Consider the following 13768-nt stretch of genomic DNA (forward strand, 5'->3'; position numbering starts at 1 on the left):
AAGGTGATGCAAGCATGCAAGATTGCGCATAGGCACAAGGTGGCACATGCATCTGGAGTTTGATTACAGTGGCTAGAGGCCCTGGTGTGCCAGTTCTCTTTCTTTCTCATAAAAGAGGCCAGTCTGTTGGGCTCACCTCAAAAAAAAAAAAAAAAAATAGGGCTGTCGGGGCTAGGGAGAGGGCTCAGTTGGGAAAGTGCTTTCTATACAAGTGTGAAGACCAAGTTTGGATTTCAGGCACTCACAGAAAAGCCAGTGTGGGTGCATGAGTCTGTAATGCCAAAACAGAGGAGATGGAGACAGAAGGATTCCCAGGAACACACTGGCCAGCTAGTCTAGATTAATCAGCAAGTTCCAGGTTCCTGTTTCAAAAACACAAGGTGGGGAAAAACTGAGGAAGACACTCAATGTTAACTTCGGGCCTCCACATGCATGTGCACACATGTTCACACACATGTGCACCATACAAAAATGAACACGCAACCAGGTGTGGTGGCTCATGCCTATAATCCCAGCACTTGGGGGGCAGAGGTAAGAGGATTGCCATGAGTTTAAGGCTACCCTGAGACTACACAGTGAGTTCCAGGTCAGTTTGGGATAGAGTGATACCCTACCTCACAAGCAATAAAAGAAAAAAGTGGGGGCTGAAGAGATGATGGCTTGATGATTAAGGCACTTGCCTGGGAAGTGTAAGGACCCAGGTTCAATTCTCCAGGTCCCACATAAGCCAGATGCACAGATGGCACATATGTCTGGAGTTTGTTTGCAATGGCTAAAGGCCCTGGTGCAACCATTCTCATTCTCCCTTGCTCTCTCTCCCTTTAACAAAAGAAAAAATTGGGTTGGGGAGATGCCTTAGTGGTTAAGGCACATGCCTGTGAACCCTAAGGATCCAGGCTCAATTTTCCAGGTCCCACATAAGCCAGATGCACATGGTGGCCCCTGTGTCTGGAGTTTGTTTGCAGTGGCTGGAAGCCCTGGCATGCCCATTCTCCCTCCCTCTCTCTCTCTCCCATAAATAAATAAAAATAGATCTTTTAAAAAATAAACATGGGGGCTGGAGAGATGGCTTAGCGGTTGAACGCTTGCCTGTGAAGCCTAAGGACCCCGGTTCGAGGCTCAGTTCCCCAGGTCCCACGTTAGCCAGATGCACAAGGGGGCGCACGCGTCTGGAGTTCGTTTGCAGAGGCTGGAAGCCCTGGCGCGCCCATTCTCTCTCTCTCCCTCTATCTGTCCTTCTCTCTGTGTCTGTCACTCTCAAATAAATAAATAAGTAAATAAATAAATAAAAACAAATAAAAAATAAAAAATAAACATGGGGGCTGGAGAGATGGCTTAGTGGTTAAACACTTGCCTGTGAAGCCTAAGGACCCCAGATCAAGGCTCAGTTCCCAGGACCCATGTTAGCTAGATGCACAAGGGGACGCATGCATCTGGAGTTCCTTTGCAGTGGCTGGAAGCCCTGGCACACCCATTCTCTTACTCTCTCTCTCTGTCACTCTCAAATAAATAAATAAAAATGAACAAAAAATATTAAAAAAATAAAAAATAAGCATGCATATAAAGAAAAGAAAGGAAAGGAAATTTCACTATATCAAAAGGGAAAGAGGTATATAGGATGCTTTACAAAATTATTTATAATCCCAATAGCATTTTTTTTCTGTGTGGAAATTAGGGTCAAACCCAAGGCTTTGCCCATGTGAGGAAGTGTTCTATCACTGAGCCATAACCCGAGCACCACCAACAGCAATTTGTAAAGTAGATATCCCTTTTCAGATAAAAGTCAGACATTAAGCATCTAACTCAGGACCACAGGGCAATGGCTGAACTGTAATATAACTGTGAATCATAGTTGGTAGGGCTCCAAAGCCTCTCTTTCTCTCTTTTTTTTCAAACAAAAAAAACCATGGTATATATCTTGGATCTCAACCAAGATGTCAACTGTGAGGAATATAGCAATTTATTACCACTAACAAAGCACTGAAGTTTAGAGAAATTATTTGCTTTTAGAAAATAGAACTTGGAGCAGACCAAACTTATCACTTTAGTAAACAATGTCACCGTTTTTCACTTCCATTATGATGTACTGTCTTAAAAAGGGAGAGAGGTAGAGGCAGATTTCAGAGCAGAAATTACACTCCTTATAGGTTTGTCCATGAGAGCACATCAAACACATGCACTTTACTGTTGCTGTTGCTTTGAGACAGTAGCCTAGAACTCACTATGTGCCCCAAGCTGGCTTTGAACTTGGGCAATCATCTTGCCAGTTTCTCAAGTGCTGAAATGACAGGTGTGAGCCACCATACCCAGCTAAGCACATGAGCTTTGCCCCTTGTGTCTTGCGGGAAACATTTTAAGAATGGAAACTTCAACACATGGGCAGTTTTTTGAGCAAGCAAGGGAGCTCTTGAAACAGCAGACATTGGTGCTCCAAAGGCTAATCTGCCTGTACTGTGCTCCTTATAACTTCATTTTCCTGGTCACATTCACACATACAAACAATCCTGTACAAAAACTTAATTTTTTAAAATTTTAATTGATTTATTAGATGGAGAGAGAGAGAGAGAGAGAGAGAGAGAGAGAGGAAGAAAGAGAATGGGTTCAAAAAGGCCTTTAGCCACTGTAAACAAACTCCTGATGCACGCACCATCATGTGCATCTATCTGGCTTATGTGAGTTCTAATGAATAGAATCTGGATCCTTAGGTTTTGCAGACAAGTACCTTAACTGCTAAGCTATCTCTCCAGCTCCAAAAACTTAATTAAAAAAGTTAGGTGTCCTCCTCATTTTGCTCATCCACCTGTTTCCTTGAGACAGATTATCTCACTCAACCCAGAACCGCTATTTTCATCCCTTTTTTTTTTTTTTTTTTGAGATGGGGTCTCACTCTATCCCAGGCTAACCTGGAATTCCCTATGTAGTCTCGTGGTGGCCTTAAACTCATGATGATCCTCCTATCTCTGCCTCCAAAATGCCGGGATTAAAGGCATGCGCCACCACACCTGGAGGGACCATCTTTTTTTTTTAAGGTCATAAAGTTCCAGTGATTCTCCAGTCTCTGCCCTCCTACATGACTGGAGTTACAGACGTTCACGGCCATGCCCAGCTTTCTATGTGGGTGATGGGGAATCTAACTTGGGCAGTCTCAGGCCCTCATGCTTGTGCAGCAAGTGCTCTTACCACTTAGCCCTTCTCTTCAGCCCCCCCAAAACATACATTTTTAGGTGAAGGATAATATCGCCCAAGAAATTTGGCTTTATCTTCCATATGAACTTCTTGACCTTTACTTTTCTATCTTACTGTTTCACCCAAACTTTACATTTCTTCTTTTAAAATTTTGCTTTGAATAATTTGAGCCTAATATTTCAATCTCACTAGATGGTGGTAAATCAGTTTTGCTTCCCTTCAAATATCTGAGGCTGGGTGTGATGGTACAAACATGAAGACCTGACTTTGGATCCCAAGAACCCGTATAAAATATCAGGTGTGGTGGTGTGGACCTATAATCCCAGTGCAGAGACAGGCAGATCCCTAGAGCTTGCTGGCTAGCTTGTCTACTCAAATGGGTGAGTTCCAGGTTCAGGGAGAGACCTTGTTTCAAAGAATAAGGTGGAGAGTAACTGAGGAGGTCACTCAACATCAGCCTCTGGTCTTCATATGCACACACACACACACACACACACACACACACACACCAAAAAGTAAAAAAAAGTAAAAATCCTTATCATACACCTAACCAAGGAAGTGAAGGTCCTTTATAATAAAAACTTTAAGACACTGAAGAAAGAAATAGGAGACACTAGCAGATGGCAGGACTTTCCTATGCTCATGGATTAGAAGAATATTTCAAAACTAGCTATACTACCAAAAACAATCTACAGAATCAATGCAGTTATCATCAAAATGTCAATGCCATTCTTCACATAAATAGGAAAAAAAACCTTAAAATTTATATGGAAGTGCAAAAGACCCTGGATAGCCAAAGCAATAACAATAACAACAATGATAATAATAATGATAGAAGTATCATCAATCTGATTTTAAGTTATACTACAGACCTAAGTAAAAAAAATAGCATACTATGGGTACAAAAACAAATATGTAGATCAATGGAATAGAAAAGAGGACCCAATTGCCCATACAACAACAATTACCTGATTTTTGACAAAGATGCCAAAAATGTTTATTAGAGAAAAAGCAACATCTTCAACAATTGGTTCTGGGAAAACTGAATATCTACATGTAGAAGGAAGAGACTTGATCTGTATCTCTCACCCTGCACACAATTAACTCAAATGGACCTAAGACCTTAATGGAAGATCTGAAGCTTAGAGGAAAAAGTAGGGGAAACACTTCAAGATAAGACACAGGCAAGCAGCTGGGCATGGTGGTGCACACCTTTAATCCCGGCACTGAGGAGGCTGAGGAAGAAGGATCACTATGAGTTTGAGGCCAGCTTGTGACTACAAAGTGAATTCCAGGTCAGCCTGGGTTAGAGCGAGACCCTACCTCAAAAACCAAAATAAATAAATAAACAAATATGGGCTAATGAAGTGAATAGCCAGTTCTTTAAAAATGAAGTAAAAATGGCCAATGAATACAGTTAAAAATGTTCAGACCTCACTAGGCCTCAAAGAAGTGCAACCTAAAACTAAATTGAGACTCCATAAAACACCAGTCAGAACAGCAGTCACTAAGAAAACAAACAAGTTCTGGTAAGGATGTGGACAAAAGGGAACTCTTATATCCTGCTGGTGAGAATATAAACTAGTCCATCCCCTATGGAAATCAATATGGAGGTTCCTCAAAAAAAAAAAACAAACAAACCTAGAAATAGAAATAGGTCTATCATACAATCCAGCTATATCACTCCTGGGTATTTACCAGGAGCAATCCAAGTCAACATAGCACAGAGATATTTGCACATCAGTGTTGGCTGCAATATTCAAAATGGCCATTTATGGAACCAACCTAGGTCTCCAACAACAGAGGAATGGATAAAGAAAATGTTTACATACACAATGGAAATTTTAAAAAATATTTTTATGTATTATATATTAGCACACAAGAAAGAGAGAGAGAATATGAGCATGTCATGGCCTCTTGTCACTGCAAAAAACTTCTTGACACATGCACCACTTTTTGCTTCTGGTTTTACATGGGTACTGGGGAATTGCATCCAGGCCAACAGGCTTTGCAAGCAAGCACTTTTAACTGCTGAACCATCTCCCCAGCTCAACAATAGAAATTATTTTGGCCATGAAGAAGAATGAAGTTATATCATTTGCAGAAATATGAGATGTAACTGGAGATAATCATATTAAGTGAATTAGTGAAACAAATATATGTTTTTATTCTAATTTGTGATTCATAGATTTCATATACATAAAATCATGTATGTATATATGACATAAAAGTAAAAGTGAGATGGGCATGGTGGCGCACGCCTTTAAGCCCAGCATTTGGGAGGCAGAGGTAGGTGGAGTGCTGTGAGTTTGAGGCCAGCCTAAGACTACATAGTGAAGTTCAGGTCAGCCTGGGCTAGAGCGAGACTACCTCAAAAAAAAAAAAAAAAAAAAAAAAGGTCAACTGTCTAGGGGAACAAAGGGAGGGGAGAAGAAAAGAGAAGGTGGGGGTATGGAAAGAGTATGCCTCATGTACATTATATATTTGTAGGAACATGCCTTTAGGGAATATAGTATCATGTACAGTGAATATACACAATGAAAATTATAAAATTAATCTTTGAAAAAAGTATGAGCATTCTTCAAATTAAGGACAAAGAATAATCCTGGCAAAGGCAAGTGTGAGCAATTTTGTGCATTTAAGGAGCTGCAAGCAGTTGAGTAGAGAAGGAATTTACAGCAATACATACATACATATATATGTATATATATATATATACATGTGTATATATACATATATATGACTTATCATTTTATTTATATATGAACATAATATACAATATGATAAACATGCATATATGGAAAGGACTAAGGGTTGTTTCAGCAAGAGATGAAGAGTACTGAGCAGAGAAAAGGGAGTGGATGGCGTGAGTCCTATGCTGTCCAGAAGGTCATGGAAGTCTGGGAGTTAAAAGAAGGAACTTTGCTTGATTTGGGTAGCTATAAAGAGGATGGAATAAAAGGGTTTGAGATAAGAGATATGGAGATCAGCCAGACTGTATGAATATGTATAGGACAGATTTATAAGGTGCAGTAGTTAATTACAAAGAGGAATACTAAGAACACGTGAAGAAACTAGGAAATAGAAAACTTAATTGGGGGAGGGGCTGGAGAGAGGGCTCAGCAGTTAAGGCGCTTGTCTGCAGAGCCTAATGACCAGAATTTGATTCTCTGGTACTCACATAGAGCTAGATACACAAAGTGGTGTGTGCATCTGGAGTCCATTTGAAGAAACTATTGGCCCTGGTGCACCCATTCTCTCTCTTCTATCTCTCTCTGCTTACAATAAATAACATTATTTTTTAGGGCTGGAGGAATGGCTTAGCAGTTAAGGCATTTGCTCACAAAGCCAAAGGACCCGGGTTCAGTTCCCTAGGACCCATGTTAGCCAGATGCACAATGGGGTGCATGCATCTGGAGTTCATTTGCAGTGGCTGGAGGCCCTGGGGTGCCCATGCTCTCTCTCTCTCTTTCCCTCCATCCCTCCCTTGTTCTCTGTCAAATAAAAATAGTTTTTGAAAGTTTTTTTTTTTTTTTTCTTTTTGAGGTAGGGCCTCACTCTAGCTCAGGCTGACCTGGAATTCACTATGTAGTCTCAGGGTGGCCATCCTCCGACCTCTGCCTCCTGAGTGCTGGGATTAAAGGCATGTACCACCACGCCTGGCTTTAGAAAAAGAAAAAAAAAAATTTTTAAAGAAGGAAAACCTAATGGGAAAATGAACAAAACCTCCAACCAAGCACTTCACAAAAAAGAAAATTCAAATGGCCAATAAGTATATGGAAAGATACTCTACCTTATTGGTAGCCAGAGAAATGTATAACAAAACCAAGTTGGTAAATCATTATATATTCACAAAGCTGAAGCAACTAAAAGACTTGACAATACCAGGTGGGACAACAAAAATTCTTGTATACTGTTAGATGTAGAAAAAAAAATGATAGAATGTTTACATCACCAGTATTCATGATAGCCAAGTTATGGAATCCACCAAGATGCCCATCAACATCAATAGCTGTGTGGATGAAGAAAATGTGTACATATACAGTGGAGCCTTATTTAGCCATAAGGAAGAATGATGCATTTGCAGGAAAGTGGATGGGACTTGAGATCATGATGTTAAGTGAAAGAAACCAGCCTTAGAATGCCAATATTATATGTGGGGTTTTTCCTCATATATAGAAGGTACATATTGAAAGAAGAGACATGATAGTAGAAGAGGGGTTATTTGGGTAGAGGAAGGGAACCCGAGGGAGAGGACAGGAAGGACATACATGTATGAAAATGTCCTAAAGAGAGGACTAGGGAAATGGCTCAGCAGTTAAGAGTGCTTGCTGCTTAAGTGGGCCTAGGAGGGCCTGAGACCACCCAAGGTTAACTCCCTGGAATCCACATAAAAAAGCTGGATGAGCCATGCACATTTGTAACCATTCTGTGGGAGGCAAAGACTAGAGAATCACTAGGACTCACTAACAAAGAGACCCTAGCTCAAGGAAGTATGTGGATGAGCAATAGAGACCCAAAGTTCCCCTTTGGCCTCCACACACAGGTGCACAGTGCTCATGCATCTATACACACACATGCAGACATCATACATGATATATCATATCTCACATACTTTAGGCAAGAGCCTTTAACCTCTGAGCCACCTCTCTAGCCCCATACCTCACATATTGTACACACTCACGGAATGTCATAAAAACCCATTATTATATAATTAACATACACTAATAAAAATAAATGAGGAAAAGGTATTGGCGGAAAACTAGTTTAAAAGAAAACTTTAAAAATATATACTCTCCATCACTTGTTAAATGTTATATAAAGTGAAAATGAAAAAAATAATTGGTAGAACTTCTTTTGACTGCAGTTTGGAACCAGCCAGTAAAGTTGACAAAACGGTAAATCCTTGACTCTGTCCTAAGGAATTTGTGCCCTTTAGATCAGGATAGAAAAAAAAAAAATTGTTATAGCAGCATTGTTCATAGTAACCAAAAGGTGGAAATAAATCAAGTGTGTAACACCATTAGAATGGACACATGGGATAATGAAGATGTGGCACATTTATACAATGGAGTGCTACTCAGCGGTAAAGAAAAATGAAGTTATGAAATTTGCAGAAAAATGGATGGACCTGGAAAGTATTATACTAAGTCAGGTAACCCAGGCCCAGAAAGCCAAGCGCCAAATGTTCTCTCTCATATGTGGATCCTAGCTACAGATGACTGGGCTTCTGCATGAGAATGAAAATACTTAGTAGCAGAGGCCAGTAAGGTAAAAAGGAGACATAAAGGGAAGAGAAAGGAAGAGGGGAGGATACTTAATAGGTTGATATTGTATATATGTAATTACAATGATTGTAATGGGGAGGCAATATGATGGAGAATGGAATTTCAAATGGGAAAATGTGGGGGTGGGGAGGGAGGGAATTACCATGGGATATCTTTTGTAATCATGGAAAATGTTAATAAAAATTAAAAAAAAAGAATGGACACATGAATCAGTATATTTATCCAATGGTCTATTACTGCAAAGCAACAAAAATGAATGAATTCTAGCTACGTGTAATATTATGAATGAGCCCCACAACCTTAATGATGAGTAGAAAACAAATTACAAATAACACAAACCCCCATAATTTCTCTAATAGAAATGTCAGAGGCTGGAGAGATGGCTCAGAGGTTAAGGCACTTGCTTGCAAAGCCTAACAACATGGGTTCAATTCCCCAGTACCCACGTAAAGACAGACGCATGCATCTGGAGTTCATTTGCAGTGGCTAGAGGCCCTGGTATAACCATTCTCTCTTACTCTCTCTCTTTTCTTGTTTATAAATATAAAAACAAACAAACAGAAATGTTGTCAAATGCTGAACTAAACACTATTATTAGGAATGCATGCATAGGTAATAAAATAAGGAAAAAAACAAGAAAATAATCATGAGGGCCGGGCGTGGTGGCGCACACCTTTAATCCCAGCACTCGGGAGGCAGAGGTAGGAGGATCGCCATGAGTTCAAGGCCACCCTGAGACTACAGAGTTAATTCCAGGTCAGCCTGGACCAGAGTGAGACCCTACCTCGAGAAACCAAAAAAAAAAAAAAAAAAGAAAATAATCATGAAAGTCAAGACAGTGACTCCTCAAGTAAGGAGGGTGGGCTGTGATCAAAAGGCAAAAAAGACGATGTGATGATGGGCAAAACGTTCAACTGCTCTGAACTGACTATATGAAACTAGCCTTTCTAAACAACCACATTGGGGGGAAAAAAGCCAGTATAGGGGTACACACTTTTAATCCCAGTACTTGGGAGGCAGAGGTAGGAGGACTGCTGTGAGTTTGAAGCCAGCCTGGGACTACATAGTGAGTTCCAGGTCAGCCTGGACTAGAGTGAAACCCTATCTTGAAAAATCAAAAAATAGAGCTGAAGAGATGGCTTGGTGGTTAAGGCACTTGCCTGCAAAGCCAAAGAACCTCAGTTCGATTCCCCAGGACCCATGTAAGCCAGATGCACAAGGTGGCACATGCATCTGGAGTTCATTTGCCATGGCTGGAGGCCCTGGCAAGCCCATTCTCTGTCTCTCTCTCTCTCACTCTCTCTGCCTCTTTCTCTCTCTCAAATAAATAAAGATATTTTTAAAAAAATAAATAAACAAAGAAGGGGCATAGCATATGACATGCTGGGGATGTCCCATTTCTTGAGCAGGGTGTGGTTTCATCAGTGGTCACCATATGGTGTTTGTTTGTTTTTGGGTTTTTTTGTTGTTTTGTTTGTTTTTTGAGATAGGGTCTCACTCTAACGCAGGCTGACCTGGAATACACTATGTAGTCTCAGGGTGGCCTCAAACTCATGGCAATCCTCCTACCTCTGCCAACTGAGTGCTGGGATTAAAGGTGTGCACTACCATGCCTGGTTTGTTTTTTTATTTTTTAATGCACATGCAATTTAGGTACTTTTCTGTATGCATGTTATATTTTGTAATATTAAAGGAAAACAATGTACTCTGGAAGAAAGCAAAAAGTATATTAAGGGTTAGGGATGGGTCAGCAGTTAAAAGCTTGCTTGCAGCTGGGTGTGGAAGCGCACGCCTTTAATCCCACCACTCGGGAGGCAGAGGTAAGAGGATCACTGTGTGTTTGAGGCCACTCTGAGACTACATAGTGAATTCCAAGTCAGCCTGGACTAGAATGAGACCCTACCTCAAAAAACAAACAACAAAAACAGCCGAGTGTGGTGGCACATGCCTTTAATCCCAGCATTTGGAAAGCAAAAGTAGGAGGACTGCCATGAGTTCAAAGCCACCCTGAGACTGCCAAGTGAATTCCAGGTCGGCCTGGGCTATGGCAAGACCCTACCTCAATAAACAAAAACAAAACAAATTAAAAACAAAAAAAAAAAGCTTGTTTGCAAAACCTAACAGCCTGGGTTCCGTTCCCCAGTACCCAAGCCAGATGCGCAAAGTGGCACATGCATCTGGAGCTCACTTGCAGGGGCAACAGGCCCTGATGCGCTCACACTCTCACACACACGCTTTCTCTTTCAGAAATAATTTTTTTTTTTTTTTTTTTGGTTTTTCAAGGTAGGGTCTCACTCTGTAGCCCAGGCTGACCTGGAATTCACTATGTAGTCTCAGGGTGGCCTCGAACTCATGGTGATCCTCCTACCTCTGCCTCCTGAGTGCTGGGTTTAAAGGCATGTGCCACCACACCTGACTCAATAAAAATATTTTTAATGCTGGAGAGATGGCTTAGTGGTTAATGCATTTGCCTGCAAAGCCAAAGGATCCCTGTTCGATTCTCCAGGACCCATGTAAGCCAGATGCACAAGGAGACACATGCATCTGGAGTTCCTTTGCAGTGGCTGGAGGCCCTGGTGCCCCCATTCTCTCCCTCTCTCTTTCTCTCTGTCTGCCTCTTTCTCTCTCTCAAATAAATTAATTAAATATAGTTTTAAAATCTTTTTAAATATTAAAAATGTTTAAAGTGTGACAGAACAGAGACTAATCGGAGAGTGGTGATGAGTTAGATGACGAGAAAAGAGCCTGGAGAGGGAAGCTGAGGAGTGTTTCTTTTTAGGATAGGAAAGAAGAATAAGCAGAATTTGCATGGTATAAAATCCTTCTCAGCAAGGTGTGGACACACACACTGTACTGAAAAGAGATGGCACTAATGTCAGGTGATGTTGGCACTGTTTGGTGCCAAAGCATGAGAGTGTGAACTAGGGAGAAAGAACATGACCTTGGGACAGATGGTGATATTTCTTAAGAATTGTCAGGCCATGGAAATTGATTAGATGTGAGGTAAGGTAATGGAGTGATCCTCTGCATCTAGTTTGAATAATTGTTAGCATGCATATTAGTTGCTTTTCCTGTCATTGTGACCAAATGTCTAACAGAAGCCACTTGAGGGAGGAAGGATTTGTTTGGTTCACGGTTTGGGGGATACAGTTCATCGAGGCAGGGAAGGCACAGTGGCAGGCTTCACCCGTGGTGGAGGGAGGTGGTGGGGAGGCTAACTGCATCCCAGTGGATGGGGAAGCGGATAGCACTTAGAAAGCGGGCAACACCCATCCTCCAGCCACTCACTTCTTCCAGCTCAGCCCCACATCCTGAAGGCTCCACAACCTCCTAAATCAGCACCACGAACTGGGAACCAAATTCAAACAATTAAACCTGTCAAAACAGGTTTTGGGTGCACGCCTTTAGTGCCAGCGTTCGGGAGGCAGAGGTAGGAGGATTGCTATGAGTTCAAGGCCATCCTGAGACTACAGAGTGAATTTCCAGGTCATCCTGAGCTAGAGTGAGACCCTACCTCAGAAAAAAGCAGTTCACATTTAAATCCTAATGGCATCATAGATAAAAACAAGTAAATGGGGCTGGAGAAATGGCTTAGCAGTTAAGGCACTTGCCTGCAAAGCCTAAGGACCCAGGTTTCATTCTCCAGGTTCCATGTAAGCCAGATGCACAAGGTGGCGCATGTGTCTGGAGTTCATTTGCAGTGGCTAGAGGCCCTGGTGTGCCCATTCCCTCCCCCCCTTTCTCTCTCTCTCTCTCTGTCTCTGTACTTCTAATAAATACATTAAGCAACAACAACAACAACAGGTAAATAGAAGGAGAAATAGGTTCCCTGGGAGAAGATATAGGTTCACGTTGGTCTTGACGAGTTGGAAGTGCTTTAAGAAACCCTATAGCAAACGTCTAGAAGATTACTAGATCAACATGTAGGAAGCTCAGCAGCAGCTCTAATGTATGGTCTGGAACCTGGATTTTAAATTTCGGTCTCAGGCTAGGGAAATGCCGTGGTGGTTAAAGGTGCTTGCTTGCAAAACCTCCTAGCCCAGGTTCAATTCCCCAGTACCCATGTAAAGCCAGATACTCAAAGTGGTGCATGCAGCATCAAGAGGCTCTGGCATGCCCATTCATTCCCATCCCCATTTCTCTCTCTCTCTTCAAATAAGTAAATAAAAATATTTAAAATAAAATAAAATTTAGGTCTCGTTGGGCATGGTGGCTCACTCCTATAATCCCAGCAATCAGGAGGCTGAGGCAGGCAGATCACCATGAGTTCAAGTCCAGCCTGGTTTACATAATGTAAAAAAAAATGAATGGTTTATATAATGTGTAGCCTAGGCTACACAGAGTGAGGTCCTGTCTCAAGCCACCCCCACAAAAAAACCACTAGATTTCAAAAATATTAAGTGGATCAATATGGTCTGGATCACTGTCAATTTGAGAAGTCTCACTTATATTAAGTGTGGGTGGAATAAGAGGATACTTGGGTTTGAGGGGTTTGAGGCTAGGAGAGGAGACGAGGAAGACTCTGAACTTAGGGGCAAAGCATCCATATAAATGGAGGTGCATTACCTAAGATGAAAAAACTAGTGAAAAAGTAAATATATTTTTGGTTTTCTTTGTCTTTAAAAGGAGGGAAAAAATTAATAGCTTCTTTTTATACTTTTTTTTTTTTTTTGAGGCAGGGTCTCATTTTAGCCCAGGCTGGCCTTGAATTCATGGTGATCCTTCTACCTTTGCCTTCTAAGTGCTGGGATTAAAGGCATGTACCACCATGCTCAGCCCTTTTTATGATGCACGAAACATCTTTTAGATATAAAACTGGAGATATCTTGTTGGCAACTGTGGTTAAATAAAGTACAGAGTTTAGAGGGATGGCATGATGGATTATAGTTATAATTTGGGCTTCCATTAGTATTAAAGGTAGAATTTAAGGATTCTCTGACCTAATTCTAGATTGGGGGTTACTTGTGTTAATTACGCTTTACAGATACTCCTTTTAAAATACTCCCAGTGTCATGTTTCTGGCTGTTTTCAGACCTGTGTTATCACAAGAAGTGTAAGCTGGGTCTTGTTTGCATTGCATTCTTTTTTTAGGGTCTCACTATAGCCCAGGCTGACCTGGAACTCACTATGCAGTCTCAGGGTGGCCTCGAACTCATGGCAATCCTCCTACCTCTGCCTCCCGAGTGTTGGGATTAAAGGCGTGCACCACCACGCCTGGCTTTGCATTGCATTCTTATGACCAAATGATTCCCAGCATATCACAGGCACTCAATAAATATACAGGAAGGACGGTA

General features: G+C 41.3%; 1 protein-coding gene and 1 non-coding gene across 3 annotated transcripts in view; one reads left to right on the forward strand and one right to left on the reverse strand.

Moving 5' to 3' along the window:
• Positions 1 to 13768, reverse strand: part of Rnf220 (ring finger protein 220) — a 285722-nt gene that overhangs the window by 236272 nt on the left and 35682 nt on the right. The window lies entirely within an intron of this gene.
• On the forward strand, positions 9362 to 9431 carry LOC123461301. The gene has a single exon (XR_006637590.1). It is a non-coding gene; the product is annotated as a small nucleolar RNA Z40 (small nucleolar RNA).

This window comes from Jaculus jaculus, chromosome 5 (genome assembly GCF_020740685.1).
Source record: "Jaculus jaculus isolate mJacJac1 chromosome 5, mJacJac1.mat.Y.cur, whole genome shotgun sequence".
NCBI classification, from domain to species: domain Eukaryota; kingdom Metazoa; phylum Chordata; class Mammalia; order Rodentia; family Dipodidae; genus Jaculus; species Jaculus jaculus.